At 48.5% G+C, this 21,676-nt stretch overlaps 1 long non-coding RNA gene across 1 annotated transcript in view; it reads left to right on the plus strand.

Moving 5' to 3' along the window:
* The window catches only part of LOC132593904 (uncharacterized), a 277,139-nt gene that overhangs the window by 67,293 nt on the left and 188,170 nt on the right, over positions 1-21,676 (plus strand). The window lies entirely within an intron of this gene.

Here is a 21,676-nt window from a genome sequence, read left to right on the forward strand (position 1 = left end):
TCATGTGACAGAGAATATTGGTGGTGGTGGTGGGGCTAGTTTAGACGAGGAAGTTAGGACAGGACTTTCTGAGATGGTGACATTTCAGCTGAGAACTCCTTAATGCGAACAGAGTTCCAGGCAGCTAGAACAGCACGTGCAAAAGTCCTGGGGTGAACTTGTGCTTAGAGATTTTGTGGCACAAAGAGACCAGTATGGCTGGGCCATGTAAATGAGGGGGAGAGGGAGAAATGAAGCAGAAAGGTAGTAGGAATCAGGTCACACCAGGACTTTTCTAAGTCATGATTCGGAGAGTAAATTTTATTCTCATTATGGTAGAAATCCACTGGAGGGTTTTAAGCAGTGGAGAGACATGGTTTGGCTTGCCTGTAAAAGATCACCCTGGCCACTGTGTAAGAATGCACTGGAGGGGGCACCTAGAATGGACTGTTGCAGTAGCCTCCATCGTGGTTGCCATGGTCTCAGAAACAGACAAGGGTGACAGGGAGCGCAGGAGGACGGCAGTGCTCTTGGAGGAAAGAGGACAGATCCTTGTCTTCTTGCCCCCTCCCATCTTCCTGCCCCTCCCATCTTTCCTTCCCTCCCACCATCATTCCTCCCTGTCCTCCACACCCCTTCCCTACCCGGTCATTGAGAACATTCTCTGGGCCAGGCTCCAGCCACAGGGAGCCCCATCCTAAGTGTGACATCAGGATCACACCCTCACCAGGCAGTGCATTTCTTCAGCTCAAGTTCCCCACTAGCTGTGTAACATGTTGTTGGAGAGAGACACTACTGAAATCACAATGGTGAAGCCACGGTAATAACATCCTCAATCAGTAATCAAGGCCCTGTGCTCAATTTGGGTAGCAGCTTTATGTGGTAGTTTAATTCATTGTACACCAATTCCAGTTGTGCATTAATTACAGGCAGCTGAGTAGTAATTAACTAATCACCATGTCACTCCTTCCCCGTTAGGAACAACCTCATTAATTCCAGTCTGCAAGGCTGCTGGTGTCTTTTGCCACCGCCCTGCACTCTCCCTCTCTTTCTGGATGCTCTTGACTTATAGTCAAATATGAAATTCATGCATTTTGTAATAAGTTCTCTGCTGTTTTTGCCACTGAAAAATTCATGGCATTACTCAGTCCCTTAAATAATATTTATTCTATTCTATTTTATTATTATTTTTAACATCTTTATTGGAGTATAATTGCTTTACAATGGTGTGTTAGTTTCTGCATTATAACAAAGTGAATCAGTTATACATATACATATGTTCCCATATCTCTTCCCTCTTGCGTCTCCCTCCCTCCCACCCTCCCTATCCCACCCCTCTAGGTGGTCACAAAGCACCAAGCTGATCTCCCTGTGCTATGCGGCTGCTTCCCACTAGCTATCTATTTTATGTTTGGTAGTGTATATATATCCATGCCACTCTCTCACTATGTCACAGCTTACCCTTCCCCCTCCCCATATCTTCAAGTCCATTCTCTAGTAGGTCTGTGTCTTTATTCCCGTCTTAACCCTAAGTTCTTCATAACCTTTTTTTCCACCTTAGATTCCATATATATGTGTTAGCATACGGTATGTGTTTTTCTCTTTCTGACTTACTTCACTCTGTATGACAGACTCTAGGTCCATCCACCTCACTACAAATAACTCAATTTCATTTCTTTTTATGGCTGAATAATATTCCATTGTATATATGTGCCACATCTTCTTTATCCATTCATCTGTTGATGGACACTTAGGTTGCTTCCATGTCCTAGCTATTGTAAATAGAGACGCAATGAATATTTTGGTACATGACTCTTTTTGAATTATGGTTTTCTCAGAGTATATGCCCAGTAGTGGGATTGCTGGGTCGTATGGTAGTTCTATTTGTAGTTTTTTAAGGAACCTCAATACTGTTCTCCATAGTGGCTCTATCAATTTACATTCCCACCAACAGTGCAAGAGTGTTCCCTTTTCTCCACACCCTCTCCAGCATTTATTGTTTCTAGATTTTTTTGATGATGGCCATTCTGACCATTGTGAGATAATATCTCATTGTAGTTTTAATTTGCATTTCTCTAATGATTAGTGATGTTGAGCATTCTTTCATGTGTTTGTTGGCAGTCTTCTTTGGAGAAATGTCTATTTAGGTCTTCTGCCCATTTTTGGATTGGATTGTTTGTTTTTTTGTTATTGAGCTCCCTGAGCTGCTTGTAAATTTTGGAGATTAATCTTTTGTCAGTTGCTTCATTTGCAAATATTTTCTCCCATTCTGAGGGTTGTCTTTTGGTCTTGTTTATGGTTTCCTTTGCTGTGCAAAAGCTTTGAAGTTTCATTAGGTCCCATTTGTTTATTTTTGTTTTTATTTCCATTTCGCTAGAAGGTGGGTCAAAAAGGATCTTGCTGTGATTTATGCCATAGAGTGTTCTGCCTATGTTTTCCTCTAAGAGTTGTATAGTGTCTGGCCTTACATTTAGGTCTTTAATCCATTTTGAGTTTATTTTTGTGTATGGTGTTAGGGACTGTTCTAATTTCATACTTTTACATGTACCTGTCCAGTTTTCCCAGCACCACTTATTGAAGAGGCTGTCTTTTCTCCACTGTATATCCTTGCCTCCTTTATCAAAGATAAGGTGAACATATGTGCGTGGGTTTATCTCTGGGCTTTCTATCCTGTTCCATTGATCTATATTTCTGTTTTTGTGCCAGTACCATACTGTCTTGATTACTGTAGATTTGTAGCATAGTCTGAAGTCAGGGAGCCTGATTCCTCCAGCTCCATTTTTCTTTCTCAAGATTGCTTTGGCTATTCAGGGTCTTTTGTGTTTCCATACAAATTGTGAAATTTTTTGTTCTAGTTCTGTGAAAAATGCCAGTGGTAGTTTGATAGGGATTGCATTGAATCTGTAGATTGCTTTGGGTAGTAGAGTCATTTTCACAATGTTGATTCTTCCAATCCAAGAGCATGGTATATCTCTCCATCTATTTGTATCATTTTTAATTTCTTTCATCAGTGTCTTATAATTTTCTGCATACAGGTCTTTTGTCTCCTTAGGTAGGTTTATTCCTAGATATTCTATTCTTTTTGTTGCAATGGTAAATGGGAGTGTTTTCTTAATTCCCCTTTCAGATTTTTCATCATTAGTGTATAGGAATGCCAGAGATTTCCATGCATTAATTTTGTATCCTGCTACTTTACCAAATTCACTGATTAGCTCTACTAGTTTTCTGGTAGCATCTTTAGGATTCTCTATGTATAGTATCATGTCATCTGCAAACAGGGACAGCTTTACTTCTTCTTTTCTGATTTGGATTCTTTTATTTCTTTTTCTTCTCTGATTGCTGTGGCTAAAACTTCCAAAACTATATTGAATAAGAGTGGTGAGAGTAGACCACCTTGTCTTCTTCCTGATCTTAGTGGAAATGCTTTCAGTTTTTCACCATTGAGCATGATGTTTGCTGTGGGCTTGTCATATATGGCCTTTATTATGTTGAGTAAAGTTCCCTCTATGCCTACTTTCTGCAGGGTTTTTATCATAAATGGGTATTGAATTTTCTTGAAAGCTTTCTCTGCATCTATTGAGATGATTATATGGTTTTTCTCCTTCAATTTGTTAATATGATGTATCATGTTGATGGATTTGCATATATTGAAGAATCCTTGCATTACTGGGATAAACCCCACTTGATCATAGTGTATGATTCTTTTAATGTGCTGTTGGATTCTGTTTGCTAGTATTTTGTTGAGGATTTTTGCACCTATGTTCATCAGTGATATTGGCCTGTAGTTTGCTTTCTTTGTGACATATTTATCTGGTTTTGGTATCAGGGTGATGGCCTCGTAGAGTGAGTTTGGGAGTGTTCCTCCCTCTGCTATATTTTGGAAGAGTTTGAGAAGGATAGGTGTTAGCTCTTCTCTAAATGTTTGATAGAATTCGCCTGTGAAGCCATCTGGTCCTGGGCTTTTGTTTGTTGGAAGATTTTTAATCACAGTTTCAATTTCACTGCTTGTGATTGGTCTGTTCATATTTTCTAGTTCTTCCTGATTCAGTCTTGGAAGGTTGTACATTTCTAAGAATTTGTCCATTTCTTCCAGGTTGTCCATTTTATTGGCATAGATTTGCTTGTAGTAATCACTCATGATCCTTTGTATTTCTGCAGTGTCAGTTATTACTTCTCCTTTTTCATTTCTAATTCTATTGATTTGAGTCTTCTCTCTTTTTTTTCTTGATGAGTCTGGCTAATGGTTTATCAATTTTGTTTATCTTCTCAAAGAACCAGCTTTTAGTTTTATTGATCTTTGCTATCGTTTCCTTCATTTCTTTTTCATTTTTTTTTTGATCTGATCTTTATGATTTCTTTCCTTCTGCTAACTTTGGGTTTTTTTTATTCTTTTTCTAATTGCTTTAGGTGCAAGGTTAGGTTGTTTATTTGAGATGTTTCCTGTTTCTTAAGGTAGGATTTTATTGCTATTAACTTCCCTCTTAGAACTGCTTTTGTTGCATCCCATAGGTTTGGGTCATCGTGTCTCCATTGTCATTTGTTTCTAGGTATTTTTTGATTTCCTCTTTGATTTCTTCAGTGATCACTTCGTTATTAAGTAGTGTATTGTTTAGCCTCCATGTGTTTGTATTTTTTACAGATCTTTCCCTGTAATTGATATCTAGTCTCATAGCGTTGTGGTCAGAAAAGATACTTGATACGATTTCAGTATTCTTAAATTTACCAAAGCTACATTTGTGTCCCAAGATATGATCTATTCTGGAAGATGTTCCATGAGCACTTGAGAAAAATGTGTATTCTGTTGTTTTAGGATGGAATGTCCTATAAATATCAATTAAGTCCATCTTGTTTAGTGTATCATTTAAAGCTTGTGTTTCCTTATTTATTTTCATTTTGGATGATCTGTCCATTGGTGAAAGTGGGGTGTTAAAGTCCCCTACTATGATTGTGTTGCTGTCGATTTCCTCTTTTATGGTTGTTAGTATTTGCCTTATGTATTGAGGTGCTCCTATTTGGGTGCATAAATATTTACAATTGTTATATCTTCTTCTAGGATCGATCCCTTGATCATTATGTAGTGTCCTTCTTTGTCTCTTCTAATAGTCTTTATTTTAAAGTCTATTTTGTCTGATATGAGAATTGCTACTCCAGACTTCTTCTGATTTCCATTTGCAAGGAATATCTTTTTCCATCCCCTCACTTTCCGTCTGTATGTGTCCCTAGGTCTGAAGTGGGTCTCTTGTAGACAGCATATATATGGGTCTTGTTTTGGTACCCATTCAGCCCGTCTGTATCTTTTTGGGAGCATTTAATCCATTTACATTTAAGGTAATTATGGATATGTATGTTCCTATTCCGATTTTCTTAATAGTTTTGGGTTTGTTATTGTAGGTCTTTTCCTTCTCTTGTGTTTCTTGTGTAGAGAAGTTCCTTTAACATTTGTTGTAAAGCTGGTTTGGTGGTGCTGAGCTCTCTCAGCTTTTGCTTGTCTGTAAAGGTTTTACTTTCTCCATCAAATCTGAATGAGATCCTTGCTGGGTAGAGTAATCTTGTTTGTAGGTTTTTCTCCTTCATCACTTTAAATATGTCTTGCCACTCCCTTCTGTCTTGCAGAGTTTCTGCTGAAAGATCAGCTGTTAACCTTATGGGGATTCCCTTGTGTGTTATTTGTTGTTTTTCCCTTGCTGCTTTTTTTTTTTAAACACCTTTATTGGAGTATAATTGCTTTACAATGGTGTGTTAGTGTCTGCTTTATAACATAGTGAATCAGTTATACATATACATATGTTCCCATATCTCTTCCCTCTTGCATCTCCTTCCCTCCCATTCTCCGTATCCCACCCCTCTAGTTGGTCAAAAACTACGTAGCTGATCTCCCTGTGCTATTCAGCTACTTCCCACTAGCTATCTATTTTACATTTGATAGTGTGTATATGTCCATGCCACTCTCTCACTGTGTCACAGCTTACCCTTCCCCCTCCCCATATCCTCAATTCCTTGCTGCTTTAAATATGTTTTCTTTGTATTTAATTTTTGATAGTTTGATTAATATGTGTCTTGGCATGTTTCTCCTTGGATTTATCCTATATGGGACTCTCTGTGCTTCCTGGACTTGATTAACTATTTCCTTTCCCATATTAGGGAAGTTTTCAACTATAATCTCTTCAATTATTTTCTCAGTCCCTTTCTTTTTCTCTTCTTCTTCTGGCACTCCTATAATTCGAATGTTGGTGTGTTTAATGTTGTCCCAGAGGTCTCTGAGACTGTCCTCATTTCTTTTCATTCTTTTTTCTTTATTCTGCTCTGCAGTAGTTATTTCCACTATTTTATCTTCCAGGTCACTTATCCATTCTTCTGCCTCAGTTATTCTGCCATTGATCCCTTCTAGAGTATTTTTAATTTCATTTATTGTGTTGTTCATCATTGCTTGTTTCATCTTTAGTTCTTCTAGTTCCTTGTTAAATGTTTCTTGCGTTTTCTCTCTTCTATTTCCAAGATTTTGGACCATCTTTACTATCATTATTCTGAATTCTTTTTCAGGTAGATTGCCTATTTCCTCTTCATTTGTTAGGTCTGGTGGGTTTTTACCTTGCTCCTTCATTTGCTGTGTGTTTTTCTTTATTTTCATTTTGATTATCCTACTGTGTTTAGGGTCTCCTTTTTGCAGGTTGCAGGTTCATAGTTCCCATTGTTTTTGGTGTCTGTCCCCAGTGGCTAAGGTTGGTTCAGTGGGTTATGTAGGTTTCCTGGTGGAGGGGACTAGTGCCTGTGTTCTGGTGGTTGATGCTGGATCTTGTCTTTCTGGCGGGCAGGTCCACATCTGGTGGTGTGTTTTGTGGTGTCTGTAGCCTTATTATGATTTTAGGCAGCCTCTGTGCTAATGGGTGGGGTTGTATTCCTGTCTTGCTAGTTGTTTGGCATAGGGTGTCCAGCACTGTAGCTTGCTGGTCGTTGAGTGGAGCTGGGTCTTGGTGTTGAGATGGAGATCTCTGGGAGATTTTCGCCGTTTGATATTACGTGGAGCTGGGAGGTCTCTTGTGGACCAGTGTCCTGAACTTGGCTCTCCCACCTCAGTGGCACAGCTCTGACGCCTGGCTGGAGCACCAGGAGCCTGTCTTCCACACGGCTCAGCATAAAAGAGAGAATAAATAAATAAATAAATAAATAAATAGGATAAAAAATAAAGTAAGATAAAATAAAATTATTAAAATAAAAAATAGAATATAATTATTAAGAAAAATTTTTTTTAAGTAAAAACAAAAAAAAAAATACAAAAAACGGACGGACAGAACCCTAGGACAAATGGTGAAAGCAAAGCTATACAGAGAAAATCTCACAGAGAAGCATACACATACACACTCACAAAAAGAGGAAAAGGGGAAAAAATAATCTTTCTCTCTCCCAAAGTCTACCTCCTCAATTTGGGACGATTCTTTGTCTCTTTATGTATTCCACAGATGCAGGGTACATCAAGTTGATTGTGGAGCTTTAATCCGCTGCTCCTGGGGCTGCTGGGAGAAATTTCCCTTTCTCTTCGTTGTTCGCACAGCTCCCGGGGTTCAGCTTTAGATTTGGCCCCGCCTCTGCGTGTAGGTCGCCTGAGGGCGTCTGTTCTTCGTTCAGACAGGACGGGGTTAAAGGAGCAGCTGATTCGGGGGCTCTGGCTCACTCAGGCTCGGGGGAGGGAGGGGTATGGAGTGCAGGGCGAGCCTGTGGCGGCAAAGGCCGGCGTGACGTTGCAGCAGTCTGAGGCGCGCCGCGTGTTCTCCAGGGGAAGTTGTCCCTGGATCCCGGGACCCTGGCAGTGGCGGGCTGCACAGGCTCCCGGGAGGGGCGGCGTGGACAGTGATCTGTGCTCGCACACAGGCTTCTTGGTGGCGACAGCAGCAGCCTTAGCGTCTCATGCCTGTCTCTGGGATCCACGCTGTTAGCCGCGGCTCACACCCGTCTCTGGAGCTCCTTTAAGCAGCGCTCTTAATCCCCTCTCCTCGCGCACCAGGAAACGAAGAGGCAAGGAAAAGTCTCTTGCCTTTTCGGCAGGTCCAGACTTTCCCCCGGACTCCCTCCCGGCTAGCTGTGGTGCACTAACCCCTTCAGGCTGTGTTCACGCTGCCAACCCCAGTCCTCTCCCTGCGCTCCGACCGAAGCCCGAGCCTCAGCTCCCAGCCCCGCCCGCCCCGGCGGGTGAGCAGACAAGCCTCTCGGGCTGGTGAGTGCTGGTCGGCACCGATCCTCTTTGCGGGAATCTCTCCGCTTTGCCCTCCGCACCCCTGTTGCTGTGCTCTCCTCCGCAGCTCTGAAGCTCCCCGCCTCCGCCACCCGCAGTCTCCGCCCGAGAAGGGGCTTCTAGTGTGTGGAAACCTTTCCTCCTTCACAGCTCCCTCCCACTGGTGCAGGTCCCGTCCCTACTCTTTTGTCTCTGTTTATTCTTTTTACTTTTGCCCTACCCAGTTACGTGGGGAGTTTCTTGCCTTTTGGGAGGTCTGAGGTCTTCTGCCAGCCTTCAGTAGGTGTTCTGTAGGAGTTGTTCCACGTGTAGATGTGTTTCTGATGTATCCGGCCCGCCATCCCCAAGACTGTCGTGGCTTCAGCCACCGCGTTGCAGTCAATATTTATTCATTTTACATTTCTCATCTACGTTTGGTGCTGTCTGCTCTTACTGTTGGCACTGTCTTGGTAGGTATTGGGGGCCAGTCTGGGGCCATCTTGGGTAATGGAGGAGGGTCTTCCCCAGAGGCATTGGTGGTTTCCTGGCAATCCTAGCAGTTGGGTGAGTAGCATTTCCCCCCTTCGTGTTTCCCTGAGGCCAGTCTCTGCCCTGTGCTCTGCTTTCCAGATGTGTTTGTCATTTCCCACCTCCACGCTCTTGCATGTGCTGTGCCCTCCTTTTCTAGTCATCTTCCTCCATTTCTGCTTGACCGTGAGCCAAACATCTAGGCCCAGATTAAAGCTACTTCTTCCAAGATGCCCTATCCACCCCATAGTTCTCCCATCCAGACTCTTGTCTTCTTCCCTGGTTGTGTGTGTTGTCATCGTAGCACTTTTCACACTCATATCCACAATCCACATTTCAATCCCGTGCTCATTTCCAGGCCCTGGAGAGAGCCCCTTCTGTGGTTGAGAGTTGGTGGAGCATCCAGTGCCATTGCTTTACTTGGTTCAGATGACCCCCTTTGGGGCAGCCCTAAAAACATTCTTATTTCATTTCAGAGACAAAAACTCAGAGGGGAGAAAAGTTTGTGCAAAGTCACGACAAGTAAGTGGACGAAGGAGGACAGGAGCCCAGGTCCCCTGATTTCCAGTTACCAGAAACTGTCCCCCAGTGCCCCTGGATGGCCACTCCTTTTCAGACATGAGACCCCTCCCTGAGGGCAAGGGACTTATCCTTGTTTTCATCCAGTCAGTCAGCTCTGACTCCCAAATATATCTGAATATGTCCACTTCTCACCCAACCCCTGCTAGGCACTGATGTTTGTTGCTTCTTCTGCCCAGCTTTTTACTTTGATCAGTTCAATGTCTTCATTTAGCCTCAGCTTAAATACCACCTCCTCCAAGAAGCCCTCCCTGACCACTCTACCCAAAGAGCTCCCCAGTCACTCTGCTCCACATCAAGGGTTGTGACTGGCTTTGAAGTTGGGCAAACCTGAGTGTGAATGTTCCCTTTCTGCTATATGACCTCAGTAAGCCCCCTAATTCTGAGCCTCAGTTTCCTCATATGTAAAATGGGTACAGTATCTACTTCCTGACTTCGTAGCTAGAAAGTGAGGTAACAGTGGCAAGTGCCCAGCCCATAGGATGAGCTCATAAAGACCAGCTCTCTTTCCTGCCTCCCCTGGGCAGCCTCTTCACCAGGAAGTACCAATGCCCTTGAAGTTCACCCCAGATTTTGCCTGAGGCTCAGCCTGGGGCCTGGGCTCTCACCCCATCCCATCCCAAACTGTGCTCAGTGCTGGCTGGTGTCATCCTAGAAGAGGTGCATTGATTCAGCCACACTCTCACCCACATCTGCCCCCTAAGCTGTGTCAGAGGGACTGACCATGGGGATCCTTAAAGAATGTGACCTATGACCTTCCCCTGATTAGCACCAAACTCTCACTTTCACCCTAATCAGTTCCTGACACCACCCCAGCCCCACAGCACTTCAGAGCTAGAGGAGACCTCAGACAATATCGGTCCAACCCTTTCTGCAGGCTACTCCCATTTCCACAACTTACCCCTCCTCACCAGCCCCAGCCTCCTTTGCCATAAAACCATCCTCTGTCACCACCTGGCTCCTGTCATTCCCTGGGCCATCTCTCACTTCCACACCTTTGCTCACACTGACCCCTCCGTTTGGAATGCCCTTCCCTCCCTCACCGTAAATTTCCAGTTGCTCTTTACTGCTCTGTCCAGCAGGGAATCTCAGGCCACCTGTGGCCCAGATCTGGCCAATAAATACACTACCTCTCTGGCAATAGTGAGATGGGCATGTGACCTGCGACGGGTCATTTGGAGAGCCTGTCTCTTGCTGGGTTTCCCCAGAAGCAGACCCAGAGGTGAGAACGTCAGTGCAAGGAGTTGACTTTGGAGTAGACCCGGGGAGTGCTGGTAGGGAAGAGGAGTGAGCCCGTGAAGGCAGAGAGGCCAGTAAGCAGGTTACTGCTGTGGGTAACTGGGGCTCAAACCCTGAGCAGCTCTGGGAGATGCTGTGGAACAGGCCTCAAAGCGGTCTTGCCTGAAGCGTGGGGAAGCTGTGTGTTTATCCACCAGCTCCAGGGCATTATTGGACAAAGGCTGCTCCTGGGGACATTCAATCCAGGGCCCCTCTGCTCTGTTCCGCTGTGAGCACTGGGCTAGCACTCTCCCGTGACCAGAAATTGCCCTTGGGCTGAGATGCAGGGGCTGGCATTGGCTGGCTGGTGAATGCTGAGTAAAGGGTGTAAGGGGGTGTCCACTGACCTCTCACGTTCCCCTCTCCCGCTGCTCTGCCCTCCCTTGGCACAATGCCTGTCTGCCCAACATCAATCAAACCTATGCCACCTTGTTTGTCCTTCCTTCCTGCGATGCTGCCACCTGGCCCCTTTTTGTCTTTTCAGGGTACGTTCTGGATTTCTTTCTCCCTTTATGAACCGTTTTTTTAACAACCAGCATTTCTGACACCAAATGTGTGGAATTTTTTTTCTCCACGCCAACTAGTTCTCCAACTCTCCAGATACCAACTGGGTGTCCTACAATTCCATTCAAGTCTGACAATAACTACCCAGAGTTAGTCAGTGCAGACCTCACGGGCTAAGGGCTCAGTCCCACAAGACTGCTCTCACTTCAGATGTAAGTCACAAGTCCTGGGCCACCTGTACTTCTGACTATAAATTGGGAGTTCCCAAGACTCCCTCCTTTGGTTTGAAAATGTGCTAGACTGGTTCACAGAACTCAGGAAAGTGCTTTACTTACTATTACTGGTTTGTTATAAAGGATGCAACTTAGGAACAGCCGAATTGAAGAGATGCTTCCATGCTCTCTGAGCGCACCATCCTCCCAGCATGCGAATGCGTTCACCAACCCAGAAGCTCTCCAAACCCCTTCCTCTGGAAGTTTTTATAGAGGTTCCATTATGTAGGCGTGATTGAGTAAATCATTGGCCATTGATGATTAACTCAATCTCCAGCCCCGCTCCCCTCCCAGAAGGGAGGGAAGAGGCTGAAGTTTCCAACTTTCTATTCAAGGCTTGGTCTTTCCTGACCAGCCCTCCATTTAGGGGTCCCCAGGAGGCAGTCGAATCCTGAGATTCCAAGAGTTTTAGGAACTGTGTGTCAGCAACTATGCACAAAGACCAAATATCTATTTCTTTTTGGTATCACACCCTCCTTCTCCACCAAGTTAAGGTCCAGTCTGTTTTTCACTGAAGTGACCACTGTCCCTGAAAGTATTTGCATCACTTGAGAAGTGTACGTCTCTACATTAGAATCCCAGAGCATGGGGGTGGGGTAGGGGCTTCTCCTGGGGTCCCCAATCCTCCTGGTGAGTGGTGGTCTTCAGCTCAGCTGCCCTGATGCTTCTGCCCCCATCCGTAGGTGGACTCCTTTTCTTTCTCTCTCGAGGTTGGGGTGGGGGCACGTAGCCTAAGTAAGAGTAATTAGAGATAATGTAGCCATTTGCACAGTAAGCGATTTTGTGGTTTTATTTGGTGCTACATCTTGCCCTAACTCTAGAAAACATAGTGCTAACCGTCCGCACCCCCTCCCTGCCCCCAATAAGAACCCAGACATTAAATCTCCCTCACATCTTGGTTTTTCCTAAAGATTAAAAATGTTACTTCTCTAATCTCTTTCTGAAATTGCTTTGGAAATGCCATCATCAAGACCAAAATGCACCAGGCAGTAGTTAGAATAGCAAATAATACTGTCTGTTCGTTTGCCTAAAATTGTCCCACGATCGTGCAGTCCGTGAATAGCACCCAGTCTATCCCCTGAGTCTTATGTGCATTTGGGAAATTAATTATGACTCTCTTCTAAGTGTCATAAAAGTGGTTCACATGGCCATCACTTTTCTCTATGTCTACAGGCTGGAGCTATCAAGGTTGTGAGTGGCTCTGTGCTGCTGGCAGGCGAGCCCTGTTCAGGGAGTGGGGAGAGGGAAGCAGGACAGAAGAAGTCTCAGAGGGCTGCTCGGGAGGGCCCTGTGAGCTTTGGGCTCTGCAGCACAGGGTAAGTGCCCTGACCTAGCCCCTCAAAGCTGTGTGAGGGGCAGCTTTCTCAGCCTGCCTAAGCCTCAGTTTCCTCATCTGTAAAGTAGGCACCATAACAGCCCCTACCCGGCTGCCTTGTCTGAGGGCTCGGGGACAGGGTCAGGTGAGAAACTCAACAGAGCACAGGGCAGGTGAAGCTGTGGCTGTTCCCGATGGCAGGAGGTGCTGGTAAACCAGAGAGGGGAGAACAGGGGCCTGTGTGGGGGATGTGACCAGGATCCAAGCCCAGAGAGCCTCCTTGGCTGTCGGCCCTTGCAGGATAGACACCATTACTCTCTCAGAGAGCCCAGCCTCTGCCTCCACCTCAGGTGCAGCTACGGGTTGACTTTCCCATCTGGGAGCCTTTCTCCTTCAAGGCCAAGCTCAAATGCCATATTCTAAGAGGCATCAGGGCATGGAAGGTAGGAGCCTGGGCTCTGAAGCCAGAATTCCTGGTCCAAATCCAGGTTCCTCCGCCTTGGACAAGTCGCTTAGCTTCTCTGTGCTTCTCTTTTCTTATTTATAAAATGAGGATAATAGTACCCACTTCATAGGGTTGTTGTAAGGACTGAATGAGATAACACATGTAATGCACTTAGAACAGTCTCTGACAGAGAGAAGCTCTATATAACAATAGATGGCATCTATTCTAGGAAATGGCTCTGACTCATGAAACTGACTTAATCTCTCCTTTTCTGGTGTGGTCATCACTGTATCCACCCTCCCTCCAGAAGACCTAGCAGAGAGCCTTGCCCATAGTAGGTGCTCAATTCTCACTGAATTAAGCTGAAGAATGAAAGCATATTAAGGAGAATGATGAGTTAGAGATGATGACTCCCTCCCTCCCTTCCTGCCCATAGTCCTTCCCGCCAGGAAGGCTCTGGGGAGAGCTGAGCCTTAGCATGAAGATGTAAGGAATGGGTGGAGCAGACACAGAAGGCAGATGGGCAGTTGCCCAGGGCCCAGGGCTGGGAGGAGCCTGAGCTTGGGTCCAGCTCCCTCCCTGGGCAGCTCCTCTGCCCTAGCAAGCGCTGGTGATTGGTAGGCTGTCTTCTTCCGAGTTTCTGGGGCCACCTGCCCTTTGCTCCATTCTTCCTCTGTACCAGGAGATGAGGACTACTGTCAGAGACCAGGGAGGCCACATGGTCCCTGAGCAAAGAGTGTACAGCATATGTGGGCTGACCAGGGCAAGGGTACCTAGAACCCCACCCAAGCCTCTCCTCTGTGCTCCATGCTTACTTATGCCTCAAGGCCTTTGCACGTGCTTTCTTCTGTGCCTGGAATGGTCCATCCCCAGTTCTTCCTGAGATTGGCTCCTTCTCAACTTGTCATCTTCCCCAAGAGGCTTTTCTTGACCACCATAGCCAAAGTAGAATCCCCACCCCACCCCATTCACTGACTCTTATATATTCACTGTTCACTCGTTATCTCTCTCGTCCTCTGGAACAAGCAGTGGCTTTGGAAGTTTATCCTTTGTCCAGTCCCAGCACATGGTAGATGTCTAGTGAGTAGTTGTTGAATTTATCAACTAATTAACAAAAGCAAGTTGAAGCACCCTGGGAACGCACTGACTGAACTGGTGAGCCCTGAGTGGCCCGGGAGCCTTGCCAGTTCATGGGACTGAAGCCCCAGACCAGCTGATCTGTGATGTTGTCAACCCCATGCTGGGGTAGCTGGCCCAGTGTGCACCCAGAGTCGCCCAGACCTCAGGGCCCTGCCCATTTCACACTGTCGGCTGAAGCTGCATCCCCCCAACCTGCTTAGTACCTGAGAGAGTGGCAGCTCAGGCCAGACCTGTGCCAGGGCCAGTGGGCTGGGGCTGGGTCATGCAAGGACCAGTTAGGGCAATGTGGAGATGTCACCCCGTGGCCTTCTCTTCCTCATGGTCACAGGCACTGAAGGGCCTTGTTCCCTAGGGAGATAGGCCTCCAAGAGGGGGGCTTCCTTGCATGCCTGGACTTGTCACAGAGTCAGTATCTCCAGAGGATGGGCTTGGGGCTTCATGGGAATGATGGGGAAGCAAGCCATGGCCTGGTCTGGGGGTTAGGGGAGGGGGCTGGTCCGTTCCTGGGAGCACACTGCTTGCCAGCAGCTTGGTGGGCCCGTCTGGATGGAGTTATGGCCCTGGGTGGCTGAAATGGCCGCTGCTACTCTCACAGGCCTCCTCCCACCCCCAGCAGGGCTCCTCCACCATGGCGGGCACAGGTGGCTGAGCCTTTGACAGGCTCCTGTAAGCCTCCCACCCTCAGCATGCATGAGCCTCTCTGTGTCCAGATGAGCCTGTCCTTTCCTCTGGACTGGGCTCGCGGGCTCCCAGGCCCGACCCACCATGCTGTCCATCACTTCCTCCTGCCTCAGACTCATCATCCTGCAGAAGCAGATTCTGCACCTGCCCTCTGAAGCCTTCCCTGTGACTTCAATCCTCAGTGACGCCCACCTGCTGTGCCAGGGAGCTGTGTGGGAGGGAGAGGCCACGGCTCGGGGGGAAGGGGGCAGACAGGCAAGCTGCAGGGTCTGAAAGGCGGTGCTGGACAAAGTGGCCTAGGGCAGGGTTTCTAGACCTTAGCACTCCTGGCATTCTGGGCTGGGTACTTCTTTGCTGGGCCTGTCCTATGAGTGGCAGGATGGTTAGCAGTACTCCTAGCCTCTACCCACTAAGGGCCAGTAAGATTCTCCCAGTTCTGACAACCAACAGTGTCTCGAGACATTGTTGTGTTCGCCGGGGGGCTGAGAACTACTAAGAGACTGGGAAGAACAGGAAGACTGTGGGGCGGGCGTGGGATGTACAGAGGAGGGGTGGGGGCAAGAAGGTTGGGGGTGGGATGTGCAGGTGGGGTGGCGAGAAGGCTGGGGGTGGGGCATGTGAAGAGGTTGGGGGCAAAGGTGCCCAGGCTCTGTGGCAGGAGGGCTCTGGGCATTTAGAGGAGCTCCAAGGATGCCGTGTGGCTGGAGCTCAGAGAGTGAAGGGGGCATGGTGAGGGGCAGGGCTGGTGAGGGGTAGGGTCTGTGTCTACAATTAGGCTGCATGACCCTGCGGCAAACCAACAGCCTCTGACAGCAGTTCTGGCCCCATGGAGCTTCTTGCTGCAGAGAGGAGAGTCCCCCATAAGCTTCAAAGTGTTCCTTCTGGGAGCAGAGCTGGGAGGTGATTAGGTGAGGGGTTGTAGGAGAGGGGGCCGGTTACTCAGATGCTGCAGAGGATGGGTGGAGGGGCTGGGTGGTCCTTTGGAGAACCAGGCCGCCTCGGACACTGGAGGTCTGTGACCACCAAGGTTGAAAGGCACCTGTAGGGTTCTAGGCAGAGCAACAGCTAGTTGTCATTTTCTCTTAGATGGTCAGGGGACACATGGAGGTAGTCAGGGGCCAGGGACCAGGTGGAGGTGCTGGCCAGAGCTGGATTCTCCTCCCAGTCTTGGCTTCCCAGATGTGGGCACCTGAGACTAGAAGTGGGGGTGGAGGTCTCTTCGCAGCCAGCCCTTGCTCTGGGACCTGGCTCTGAACCACGGCTAAGTCTCTGCCGTCTGTCAGCTTCCTGACAAACGAGATTGCTTCCCAGGAAACCTCAGGTAGAGCCACTTAGGAGCCTCTGGGCTCCTGATGAGAAGAAATTGTTAGTCCCCACCCCTCACCCACCTGGGCCTGGCAAGGCACAGCCCTCTTCCAACCTGGCCTGCAGTGACTCCCCCCAGGATCCACTGTCTTTCCTAGGCCAGGGGCTGGGGGTAGGGTTGGCCATCAGAGTCTTGTGACTTGAGAGTTTAGCCAAGGTCCCTGGTGCAAATTAGAACGGGCCATCAAGCCTGCCTCATGGGTCCCAAATAGGCGTTCAGAGTCTGTACGGGCCCTCTGTATTCAGATGGTCCCCCCAGCACGTGCAGCACAGTTGTTTAATGACTCATCTCATCTCTGATAAGTTGCCGTCCTCAAGTAGCCATTCTTCCAGGAGCATCCTCCACAGTGGGTACATTTCTTGACAATTAAGTGTAGTTGATATATGCCTATTCTCCAGTGATGTCACCATAAACACCTTGTGGCCCTTGCCTCAGGACACTGCTGACATTGAGTGTGTCTTTGTGGCCTTTTGTCTTCTTGAGCACACAGACCTGCCTCCCCCCTATTTCCTACATCACCCTGCTGCAATCGTTCATGGAACTTGACTGCCCTCTGTGAAGGCACTGGAGTTTGAGACCTTTCTAAACGTAAACGTTTCATATAAAGGAAAGGGTAACATTTTCTCCCAGGATTCTTCATTGGGGTAATATATTCTTAACTTTATTTTGAATATACAGTTTATCACAAATTACCCCTCTTCTTAAAAAAATACATACATGTATATACACGTACATACACACACATATATAAAATAAAATGCCATATATATATGGCGTCACTCCTCTCAAGAGCATTTTGAAGGTGGCAGGAAGTCTCTGCAGAGAGCCACGGGTCTGGGCCTGGAGGGAGGGGACTGGAGTTACAGACACGGAAATGCTTCTGATTTGCTGGGTGACCCTCTGTGGCTGCCTCTTTCCAACCTGCTTCTCCCCCTGGGCACACAGAGAAATGTAATTCTAGCCTCTTGCAGTTAGACATCCTGTGACTGTTTAGTCCTGCAGAGTGTCAGAGAATGGCCTCCCTCTGACACTCTGGGCAGGTTTGTCCAAAACCTAAGATGTGTGTCCTGCTTGAACATTGGTGTCCCCAGCCCAGTTGCGTATAGCTGGGGCAGCCCTGTCTCCAAGGCCCAATACCATTAGTGAAGGAGAGGAAGGGAGCAACACTTAACACTAAAGCCGAGAGCATGTGCAGGTCAGGGGGATGTTTGGGGCTGGGGGCCTCCCAGGAGTGCCTGCTCATCAGACTGTCTGGGCCATGCCCACTCCCCACAGCTGCTGTCTGGGTGAAGTGGGATGACGCTGGACATCCTCAGAACACTGGTGAGCACTGAGTGCTGTTTTTCATGAGGGAGGAAGGAAGGAGTTGGGACAGAGATTGGCCCATGGCCTTAGGGCCTGCGCCTCCTTCCTGGGCTCTTGGGCAGGAGAGCAGGGCTCTGTGGAAGCTGCAGGTAGTCTCCAGGGATGGTAGTGAGAAGCTGGGCACTGTCACGTCTAGAATAGACTGGCAGAGGTGCCAGCCCCAGGTCAGCTGTCCTCTTCTTGAGACACAGGGTCATGAGGTTGGGGCTCCTGTGAGCCCTGGGAAGGCCCTGTGCCAGGCCTGGTAGGGCAGGGTGGCTGCAGTGCATGAGGCCCTGATGGGCTCTTCCACACCATAAGAAGTCATATGCCAAGGGCACTGAGTGTGAGTGTGTGTGTGTGTGTGTGTGTGTGTGTGTGGCGGGGGGAAAGGCGTGGCTGCCATGTCACTCCAGCCAGATGTTGCCCTATAGGAATGTGAGTCTCTTCTCCAAAAGAAGGTAAAAATCTATGTGTGAAAATCTAATTCTAAAATGTTGTCAGCTAATTCCAATGATTAAAAATAAAATACACAAGATAAAGGCTACCTACCCATGGGCTAGATATGGGTCCTCGCTGCCTGTCTGCGACCCCTAGTCTAGAAGGATATGGGGCCAGTTGTGGACAGGGTGGCAGCGGGGCCGATGGGTCAGTCTGAAAGGCTTCCTAGAAGTGCTTTCGCGGGCCTGCACCCCTGGGGATGGGGTGTACAGCTGAGAGGGAGACACTTGATCCAACAAAGTTGCTCTGCTGTTGGCCTTGCCAGGACTTCATCCTACTTACTAAGTCCCTGTGGAATTGGCCAGCTTCCTGCCCCACGCTCCACCTCGAAAGCCCACCCTGCCCAGGACCCAGATCTGAGGGGAAATGACTCAGCCGCACCCTCTGCCTCAGCACGCCTCGTGCCCCCTCCCTCTGACAGCCGTTCTCGGCCACAAAATCAGAGTTTCTGGGGACAAGGGAACCCCCACCTCCCTTCGGAAGTGGGAGTTGCCGTTTCCTACTCCCACCTTCTGAGCAAATCCAGCACGTCTTCAGGAAGCTGGAACAACCAGGAAGGTCATAATTTATAAAGAAGTGATGAAGAAAATAAGTGGTGTGTGTGGCAGTGGGGTGGCAGTAGCCCCTGTGATGGGGAAAGCTAGCATCTGCAGATTCCTTTGTGCTTTTGGAGAGCACAAGCAGAACACCAAATCCATATATTATAGGATGGAAATTCCATCCATTTGAGAGGAAATTGAGACCAGATATTAGAAGACTATATAATGGTTTTTAATTAATTAATTTATTTTTGCTGTGTTGGGTCTTTGTTTCTGTGCGAGGGCTTTCTCTAGTTGTGGCAAGCGGGGGCCGCTCTTCATCGCGGTGCGCGGGCCCCTCACTATCGCGGCCTCTCTTGTTACGGAGCACAAGCTCCAGATGCGCGGGCTCAGTAGTTGTGGCTCACAGGCCTAGTTGCTCTGCGGCATGTGGGATCCTCCCAGACCAGGGCCCGAACCCGTGTCCCCTGCATTAGCAGGCAGATTCTCAACCACTGCGCCACCAGGGAAGCCCTATATAATGTTTTTATATGAGGGATAGAAAATCCTCAGGGCTCACATTCATAATTCCCCAATGCTGGGTGTCCTGTGAGTTACGGGCTAAAGTCCTGGCTCTCCTTTGCCCCAGGCTGCTCCAGCACAGCCCCACTTGCCCCTCTTCTGCTGAGCTTATGTCTGCACTTCCACCACAAACCCCATCACAGAGGTCTATAATTTGGCCATGAAAACTGCCTCTAGGGCTGGGACTTGGCATATAAAATCTCAGTGTGGTCATGTCCACCCCCTGTCCCCATCTGAGGGATTAGAAAGGGGATTTACTGAGCTGAAAAGGCAACTAATATGTTCTGAGTGGCGAGGAGAGGGGGAGGTGTGTGTATTTAAGTGTTTGTGTGCATACATGTGTGTGTTGTATGTGCATGTGAGGGCATTGCTATGTATATATGTGATCATTTGTGTGTGTACCCATGTGTGTGAGCATGTTTGTACATGTGAGAGTGGGAGTATGTGTGTGTGAACATGCACATGTGTGAGCACACGTGCACGTGTGTAGATGTGTGTGTAAATACACACGGCACATATGTGAGAGTACATACTGATAGCATGTGTGTGAGCACGTGAGTGTGTGAGCATGTATATGCATGCATGTGCTCATGCATATTTGTGGGGTTATCAGGGTGGGAATAGGTTTTTAATATTCCCATGGCCATATCAGTTGAAAGGAAAAGTCATTACTAGCTTAGAGTCTCAGCTCTTTATTTGGGAAAGAGGAGGCCCCAGACCTCAGCCTGATGTCAGCCCTGATGAGTTTCTATCCCACATATAAAAACCAAATAAAGAGGGAGCTGCCAGCTCATGATGGGGGTTTATACTCAGAGTATGGGGGAGCCAGGATGATAACAGCTTCCCATGCCAAGGTCTCAGCACCAGCGGGCACTCTGCTGAGCATGTGGAAAGCCCCAGCTCATCCCATCTTCCTGACTCCATCTGAGGTTCATAACAGAAGAAACAGAGGCTCAGAGCTATCAAGCCACTTACTCACAGCCCCACAGCAGGAAGTGGGGGACCCTGAGCAGCCCTGGCTGGGCACCTGCTCTGCGACCAGCACGCTGTGCTGCCCTCTGGGTGTGGAAGGCACCTGAGGACCACCCAGTGCAATACGGCCATTTTACTGATGGGGAAGCTGTGCCTGAGAGGGAAAAACCTTGTCTGAGGCTCCCTGCTGAGACTGCTCCGCCCCCACGCCCTGGCCCCAGGGCCTTTCCCTGTTGGGCAGAAGCAGGAGGGTGAAGGTATTCGGGAGTGGCCTGAGATCCCTGAGAGCAGCAGGGCGCTAGGTGAATAAGCTTAGGTGCAAGGTCTGGGGGAAGCTGAGGCTCAGAGACATGGGACGGCACTGGGTGCCCCTCCACCCTCCCCTTCTGCCCCGGTGGCAGCGTGGCTCTCCTTGGGCACACCGCCTCGAGCTCCCGGCCGTAAGCTGGAAGGGACCGACAGGGGCCCTGTCTTCCTTAGTACTGGTGGAAAAGTCTCAGGGAAAGGAGCCTGATTGGTCTGGCTTAGGCCACAGAGCTTCCAGGAATGCTGTGGGGAAGAATGACTCCCTCTTTGGAGGGCAGGTAGCTTCCAGAGTGAGGGAGGAGCCAGGGACAGATAACAACCCCGCCTCCAGGCATGCACGGCCCTGGGCACAGCCTGGCAGGGGGAGCCTGGACTCTCCCTGGCTTTGGACTAGCATTCCAGGAAAGGCCAGATACATGAAGGGAGGAGGGGAAGACCTGTGGGAGGTCCTGGGAAGGGAGGGCCCATGGCTGGGGGCGGGGACTGGATATTTCTTTATGGAAAGTGAAACAAGACCTGCATTTGTGAGCCATGGGACAAGGAGGAGACTCTGGGCTGGTACAGGCAGCCCTGCACTGGGCCAATGAGCTGCCACCAGCAGGCTACAGTGGCTCCACCATGGTGCAGCCTGCCCCAGGAGGGGCAGGGAATGTGTGCCAGAGACTATGAGGTTGTTTCCCAAGGCATCAGTCACTGGTGATAAGGAAGTGACTCAATGTGGCCACAGGTCTGTTCTTGCTGTGCTTGTATCCTGGGGGCTGGGGGCTGGGGGCTGAGGCCCAGGGAGGGTGAGGGCTAAGCTGAGGTCACGTAGCCGGTGAGCACCTGAGTGGTGTTCAGAAATCAGATGTTCTGACTCTGCAGCTTGTGTCTCTCCCCTCTGTGGTGGCTTGAGCTTCCTCTAGGTCTGGCTGTCCTCGGGAGGACCCCAACCCCGGTAAGAAAACCCCTGACTGTGCTCAGCACTCCCACTGCTTCTCACAGGGCAGGACAGAGATGTCACAGTAGGATGTCACTGGCCTTTGCAGAGGCAGATGGGGCCTTGCTTCCTGTCTCCTCCTTTATTGGCGAAGATGGGCTGGGACTTTTACAAGTAATGACATCTAGGAAAAGCTGCTCCCATATGGGAGCATTGACTATACCAAAGGTCCTGAGAAGTC

Source organism: Globicephala melas, chromosome 19 (assembly GCF_963455315.2).
Source record: "Globicephala melas chromosome 19, mGloMel1.2, whole genome shotgun sequence".
Taxonomy (NCBI): Eukaryota; Metazoa; Chordata; class Mammalia; order Artiodactyla; family Delphinidae; genus Globicephala; species Globicephala melas.